Below are 8,108 nucleotides of genomic sequence, written 5' to 3'. Positions count from 1 at the left end.
ATAGGGTGATGGGTCATCTTCTCAAGATGCTGAGGGGATGAGGTCAGAAACGGATGGGCCTCCCCTCTGGAACAGAGCACCAGTAAGGGGAAAGGGTGGAGCTATTCAGAGGGAGGTTCCATTGTCAGGCACCTACAGGAGAGGACATTTGATGGGACACAAAGAGAATATTGATCCCCACAAATCCTCCTGAGGGATGGAGATTTTGGGCACCACTGAGAAAGTGAATCTTCCTCCAACTTCCACAAAGTTTTGCTCTGGTTTCCAGTTGGCTGTGAAAAGAGGCCAAGGTGGAGTTTATTGGAGGTGAACGGGGAAGAGGAGGAGGTCTTTTTCTTTTTTGTGCAGGGAGTGAATGTTATTTTATCTAGACCAATTTTTTCCGTCCCTACCTCTGACACCCACATCTTGCAGCCTCTCCCAAAGCCAGGTGTGTTCATCAGTGTGGCAGCCAGTGCCAATTAATGACAGATGCTTCGGTCCCAGTCAGCAGCTGGAGCAGACCCATCTGGAGCATCTCCACCTGCGGGGAAAGTGTGGTGTATTGAAAACTGTATTAAAATTGTAAACTAAAACTTTAAATGCTCAAGGTTTTGTCCTGATCCTGGTTGCAGTCTAGGGGACTTTGCAGGGAAGCATGCATGCTAGGCTTAGCAAAGTCAGTCACCAACCAGACAGCCTAGAATAAGTGAGGTGAATTGTGCCTCTCTGTTTTAGAGAGCAGCCTGCTCGTTCTCCCTCTCTCTCTCTCTCTCTCTCTCTCTCTCTCTGTTTTGGGATTTTTGTGTGTTATTTTTCTGAATTATAAGAAATAAAGAAGTGTCACTTTGCAACTTTCCAGTAAGAGTATTTTTGTCTCTTTCTAACTTCTCTGTGTGTATGGCATGGACATAACAGGGAAAGAAGGGGAGTGAGGTGGCCAGACAAGCTGACGCGTCTGCTCCTTGTGACCCCTCTGGGCAGGGAAACATCTACGGTCCCTGTCCTGTGTCTGTGGAGAAAGTGGTAGGTGAGAAGGCCAGCACTCTCCATCTACAGAGAGAGAACTGAAATAGAGGCCAATGACTAGGAGACAAAAGATTCAGGTCTCTTCCAACTCCTCAGTGCCTTATAGGTTGCCCCCCCCCCAGCTTTTTGTTTCTGGTGCTTCCTGCTGGGTGGAAATGGTGGAAAGAAAAAGGTGATGACAGGGAGGGAGATTTTGAAGGGGGTTATGAAGCTTCATGGAGGTTCATACTTTATCAGTTCTGGGCCCTGGTTAGAATGAATCCCCCAGAGAACACTGAGGTGTCAAACTGCTCTATAGAACCCTTAGCAATGATCCTAAATATTTTGACTGCAGTTTAACCCCTATCGCTTTTTGTTCTCTCTTCCCTGAAAAATCAGACAAATCCTGAGAGGTGCTAGCACCAGTGAATACCCTTGGCTTCCACAGGTTGGATACATCGACACTTTATGTCTGTACTTTAGACTGTTATCATTAAGGCTGATACTTGTTATGGGGGATCAAAAAGGAAAACTCATGGTTTTCACACATCACTAACTTTAAAATTCTTCAGTTTAGATTTACAGGGGAAAAACCCATAACTACACATTCCTGGCACACAGTATTTTCAATGTGATCCACTTTATTTTTCACTTAAAAGAGGATTGTAACCCTCTTTTAAATGGAATTTGATGCATTAAATTAGGAACATTCCAAAATTACATATAAAATATTGATGGAAATTGTACAAAACAGCTACGATAACCTACCCAGTTGCTTGCCAGAGCTGTGTTCTGGAATTGTGTTATACACTAGGACCCTCATCAGACATCAGTGGGAGGCTTTCCACTGACTTCAAAGGGCTTTAGACCAGGCAGTAGGTATTTCCAAGGTGTAAATATTCATATTGTAACTTCCTGAAGGCAGGGACCTGTCAATTGTATTTCCCTGAAATCCTCCAGGAAATTTTATGGTGCTGTACAGATAAATATCTTCATAATTAACAGATTGCAGCACACACCTTGTAAATGTCCCTTGTATCAAAAATGGTTGCAACAGATCAGCATGTCACAATCCCCAGCACCCTATAAATGGACAGAGTGTCCCTCTCCTGTCTGTCTGAGAGTCTCTTCTCCCAAGTGACATTCAGCTCCCGGCCAAACTACAGCCATGAAGATACTTTACCTTCTTTTTGCCCTCTTCTTCTTGGTGGCTCAAAGTAGTGCACAAGGTAAGGTTTTAATGAAATGTCGGGAGACTAGAGAAGGATATTTGTGAGCATGTACTAAGTTTACCTAAAACTTTGTGTCATTTTTTTTCCAAATTGTTTTCGAAAGAGATGCAGGGCTTGCCTGGCTTACAGGAGACACGTGAAATTTGGCTGTGAAATAGTGCTGCGGTCAAAAAGGTGCCTTTGCTGGGTCCATGAAAATCCATTCAGATGTGCTGGTACTGTGCCCTGGAAAAATATCCCCACATTCTATCTAGTGGGGTTCCTTCGGGCTTGGTTCTTGGTCCTCCAGTATATATCATTTGTATCAATGACCTAGAAGAAAACATAAACTCTCGGCTAAAGTTTTCAGATGACATAGAAATTGGGGGAGTGGTAAATATTGAAGAAGACAGAGCACTGATACAGAGTGATGTGGATCGCTTGGTAAACGGGGTGTAAGCAAACCATATGCATTTTAATGAGGCTTAATATAAATGTCCACATCAAAGAACAAAGAGTGTAAGCTTTACTTGCAGGATGGGGGCCTCTATCCCTGGAAGCCATGACTCAGAAAAGGATTTGGGGGAAAATGCTGGATAATGAGTTGAACATGAGCTCCCAGTTCGATGCTGTGGCTAACAGGGCAAATGCGAACTTTGGTTGCATAAACAGGGGAATCTTAAGTAGGAGTAGAGAGGGTATTTTACCTCCGTATTAAGCACAGGGGTGATCACTGATGGAACACTGGGTCTCATTCTGGTGTCCAAAAGTAAAGAAGGATGCATGTGGACACTATCTTAAGGGTATATTGGTTGCAATGCTCTCAATCAAAATTAGCCCAGCCACGCATCCACCATTTTGGGTGCCTTTCACAAACTTCCCCTTTCATTCCCTCTCCCCATCAAGGTAGCCCTGAGGCCAAGCAGAACTGAACATCTGTGTGGGACACATTCAAGATGTGTCCTCTTCCTCTTACCAAACCAGATGAAAATACCCCTTGTTTTAGGGGATGAGGAACCAGGTTGGGAACCAGGAGACCATGAATTAGGTTCTAACTTCTTCTGCTCACGAGTGTTAATTATTCAGAAGTTTCATATCCCTTATTATTAATTGATGTCTCACACCCCAGTGGTAGAGTACACAATCTGGGATTCAAACCCTGACCTTTAGTGGGGCAGGTCATTGTCTCAATGTTTTAGCTACATTGACCCCCAGACATAACGTGTCATATTTTTTGTGCTTGGCTTCAATGCTGGAGATGCTGTTATGTTGAGTTGAAGCAGGTTCTGCAGAAATGATATTGCTTCTGCATTATTTATTTATTTAATGATTGAGTTACCGCCGAGGAGCCCCAGTCATGGACTGGTATCCCATTGTGCAAGGCTCTATGCTAATGATCAGCAGAGACACACTCCCTGCACCACAGAATTTACTGAGAAGGACACCCATGCTCCATTTTAATGCTCTGCAGTATGCAGCCAAGAAGCCAGTGCATCTGGTTCATGAATTCACTCTGTTCTCTTCTTAGGGGCAGCCACTGAATGTGCAGAGAACTACAGCCATTTAAGTACTGTTACAAATCTAGCAAAATGATGTCCAGGAGGATAATTGGGCTGATGTATCAAGGTCTCAGTAAATGAGAAATTCATTGAATGAAAAATGCTCATCACAGCAATCACAATTCTTTTATCCTGCTGTGTGAATGAAAATCAAGATTCCTTTTTTTATTATTTTTGTGCAGATTCTGACCGTGGTATCATTGGCACTGCGGCATGTTTCATTCGTAAGGGTAGATGCCACTTTTTCCGATGTCCTCGCAGGTCTAGGCGTATTGGACGCTGCGCTAGGTTTTTTCCTTGCTGTAGACGGAGGGTAAGTTCAGATTCTACTAGGGAATCATTCGTGGGTGAATAGAACTATTTGTTTCTCTCCTTTATATATGTGAGCTGTTTAATACTCTTGGAGGCTTTGCACACAAGGCACAGCCCAGAGGCAGGGGACAAAGGAGGCTCCTCTGGTTGCCCTAATTCTGGACACTTTGGGAGCTGGATTGACCCTTGTTGACTTCTCTTACTTCCAGATATCTTACTCTGCTGCCCATGGCCCATCCACAGCCTGTAGTAACCTCATAGTGCTCACTGCTATAGATATTGATCTCCTGAGACCTGATAACCCCTTTGCACCATATCCAGCACCTCCCCCCCACACCCAAGACAGTGTTTGCAAGGTGGGATGCATAGGGCCAGTTACGTCAGCCATGTGTTGCTCCAACTTTGGGATAACCCTCCTCATACCACTTTTATGGCCCCTGTATGTCACCAGATCATCATAATATGGACAGGGACTGCAGATAGACTCACCCCATATGCCTACATTATTGTTTCATTTTAGAAGAGAGAAAACAACAGGGATGAATAAAAGTAGTCTCCAGGAAAGAGCCTGCATCATTCTGCAGCAAGGGTTTGCCATAGCCTACTATAAAATGTTTGAACCTATCACACACCAAGTAATATAACTAGCCACGCGTTGGCTTCTGATTGAGGCTTTTATACTTGGTGAAGCTAGAAAATTCAGACTGGAAATACAGCTAAAATTATTAACAGTGATGATAATTTACCATTTGAAAAATTTACCAACGATTCTGTTCCATTCTCTGTCAGTGACAATTTTTAAATCAAGACTGGATGATTTACTAAAAATAAAAAATCCTCTAGAAATTATTTTGGGGAAGTTCTGTGGCCTGCATTATACAGGAGGTCAGACTACATGATCACAGTGGTCCCTGTTAGGGGGCTTATTCCTTCACCCACTTACTTCCCTGGTCCTTCTCGCATGAACAGAGAGCAACAATACCCGAAGTCCAAAGGTGCAAACAATTCGATGTTTATTGGGGTGAACTTCCAGCAAGCATGATTCCAGTTTCCTTCCTTAGTGTCCCTCTTCCCAGCTCTGACACCACAGAGCCTTACACCTGTGTCCCTGTTCTCATTTCCCCCCTTAGCCAAACATGATTCCAACTTCCTTACTCCCATTCTCTGTTCCCATTTCCCCCTTTAGCAAAACATGATTCCAATTTTCTTACCCCCATTCCCTGCTCCCATTTCCCTCACCCACATGCCCATGCCCATGCCCACCCCCACCCCCACCCAGTCACTTCCTCATTGACTACAGATTATATAGTAAAACTTGAGTTCTGCTTAGCTATACCTTAACCAATCATTTTCCTGAAACTTAACTAACCAATCCTAACATATTGTAACATGATTATGTAACCAATTATATCCCACCACCTTAATTAGTTTACACCCAGCAAAATTAATTATACAGCAGACAGGAACAATCACAGAACCAGACAGAGATTATACAGACAAACAATAGCAAAGTGGGAACTACAATGACAAGACAACACAGAAGCGAGGATTTCACATCCCAGCTATTGATAAGTGAGTTCTTGCCAGACAGGATGCTATCAAACTAAGTTTCCTTTTACATTTTCTAGGCACTTCCCTTTCTCTGGAGGTGATAGGAACTATCAGGACAGGATTGTATTCCTAACAGCCCAATAGCACCTTATTTCAATGTGACTAGTTTGGAATGTGAGGATGTGACCGGTCGCTTCCCAGTTTATGGCTGCCTCTGCTGCTTAGCCAAAGGCCTTAGCCTAAGAACAGGGCCTCAAACTGTCACAGTAAGAGAAGGCCCTTACACCGGCAGACAGTGATTTCTTTCTTTTATACCTCTAGAACTAGCCAAGCGATAAGAATACACCTAAATTCTTAAAGTACAGGCCTTTGCAGACAGGCCTGAATATCTATATCCTAACAGTCCCCTTCTGGCCTTGGAATATAGAAATCTTGGAAAACTAAAGTGTACTACATTAGTACATTTAACAGCTGTTTAAGTTACAGTTTAAACATGAAGATTTCCACTGTAAAGTTAACTTGGGTGCAGGGCTGGCCCTAGACCAAATGGTGCCCCAGGCAAGGAGCATCTTTGATGCCCCCCACCTCCTCATTTGTGAAAATTTTGAATACCTAATATTGGATTATGACAGGTTTCAGAGTAGCAGCTGTGTTAGTCTGTATTCGCAAAAAGAAAAGGAGTACTTGTTAGTCTCTAAGGTGCCACAAGTCCTCCTTTTCTTTTCGTTAATATTGGATTGCACCCTCAGCAATTCACAGCTGACACTAAGCCTTGGTGAGAGGTAGATACACTGGAAGGTAGGGATAGGGTCCAGAGTGACCGAGACAAATTAGAGGATTGGGCCAAAAGAAATCCGATGAGGTTCAACAAGGACAAGTGCAGAGTCCTGCACGGAGGATAGAAGAATCTCATGCATCGCAACAGGTTGGGAACTGACTCACTAAGCGGCAGCTCTGCAGAAAAGGACCTGGGGATGCTAGTGGACGAGAAGCTGGATATGATTCAGCAGTGTGCCCTTGTTGCTAAGAAGGCTATCGGCATATTGGGCTGCATTAGTAGGAGCATGGCCAGTTGATCGAGGGAAGTGATTATTCCCCTCTATTCCGCACTGGTGAGGCCACATCTAGAGTATTGTGTCCAGTTTTGGGCCCCCTCTACTGAAAGAATGTGGACAAATTGGGAAGAGTCCAGCAAAGGGCAACAAAAATGATTTGAGGACTGGGGCACATGACTTATGAGGAGCAGCTGAGGGAAATGGGCTTATTTATTTTGCAGAAGAGAAGAGTGAGGGGGGGTTTGATAGCAGCCTTCAATTACCTGAAGGGGGGTTCCAACGAGGATGGAGCTCGACTGTTCTCAGTGGTGGCAGATGACAGAACAAGGAGCAATGGTCTCAAGTTGCATTGGGGGAGGTCTAAGTTGGGGATGATTTAGTTGGGGATTGGTCCTGCTTTGAGCAGGGAGTTGGACTAGATGACCTCCTGAGGTTTCTTCCAACCCTAATCTTCTATGATTCTATGATTTACAATCTAGGACTGTAAAACATTTTATTTCAGACATTCTATTTTCCCTTTTGTCTCTAACAAAAAAAACCCCAGCATGCTGAGCCTGGTGCCCCCCAAGTCCAGCACCCCGGGTGGTCACCTGGGTCCAGAGGCGCCAACTTTCTGATTTCATGGGGGACACTTGAACCCCTCTCTGCCCTTGCCTGGCCTCTTCCTGCCCCATTCCCCCCTCCTTCCCTGAGCGTGCCCCGTCCTTGCTCGGCCTCTTCCTGCCCCTGCTCTTTCCCCTCCCATCCCAGTGCCTCCTGCCCGCCGCTGAACAGTTGAATCCCCTGCTATGGAGTTAACCAGGGATATCTGCACTCACAATTCAGTGAGGGGGAAATTCCTGCTCTGCCTTTGATTTGAAAGTAAATATAACAATATCCTTGTTTGAATGGGTATAAACACAGAATCTGAGTGCTTCTTTTCTTTTTGCTTTATGAAAAGTGAGCGATGGCATCAGAGATTGTCAATGCAGGACCTCTGGGAATCTGGCAGATGACTCCTTGCTTCTAAAATCCTTGGATCCTTTTCATCTGGGCTGTAAAGAATCTTGTGAGCTGGAAAAAAATCCATGGGGGAGCCCTTGTATCACCCATAATAGCTTGTTTTTCTCCTTTTAATAAAAGTAACTGGTTGTGGTGGTGTACTGCAAACATGCGTGAGTGTATTGATTGACGCACAGAGGCTGTTTTGCTATTTCTTTTCCATAAAAATCCCTTTCAATTTCCTTTTAAAAATTATAAATATATAAAAACCAAGGCCTTTATCATATATTAAATACACCCTGGGGTTTTCCTAGACCAGGGAACATATATATTAACATGTTTCAGTGAGTGCCTGGGAATAAATTCTTTCCTGTTCCTTACAGCTTTTTCAAATCCATTTGGTTTATGTTATTTTCAGACGAGTTGGGTCCAGTCAGAATTTACAACTCAAC

The 8,108-nt window shown here is 44.0% G+C and overlaps 1 long non-coding RNA gene across 1 annotated transcript; it reads left to right on the top strand.

Annotated features, from left to right (window-relative positions):
* The first annotated feature begins 2,115 nt into the window (after positions 1-2,115).
* LOC311517452 lies at positions 2,116-7,824 on the top strand. The gene is made up of 3 exons (XR_014710698.1): positions 2,116-2,216; positions 3,940-4,070; positions 7,616-7,824. It is a non-coding gene; the product is annotated as an uncharacterized lncRNA (long non-coding RNA).
* The last annotated feature ends 284 nt before the right edge of the window (positions 7,825-8,108 follow it).

This window comes from Lepidochelys olivacea, assembly GCF_965140295.1.
Source record: "Lepidochelys olivacea isolate rLepOli2 genome assembly, chromosome: 3".
Lineage (NCBI taxonomy): Eukaryota > Metazoa > Chordata > Testudines > Cheloniidae > Lepidochelys > Lepidochelys olivacea.
This window is presented reverse-complemented; position numbering and strand designations above follow the sequence as displayed.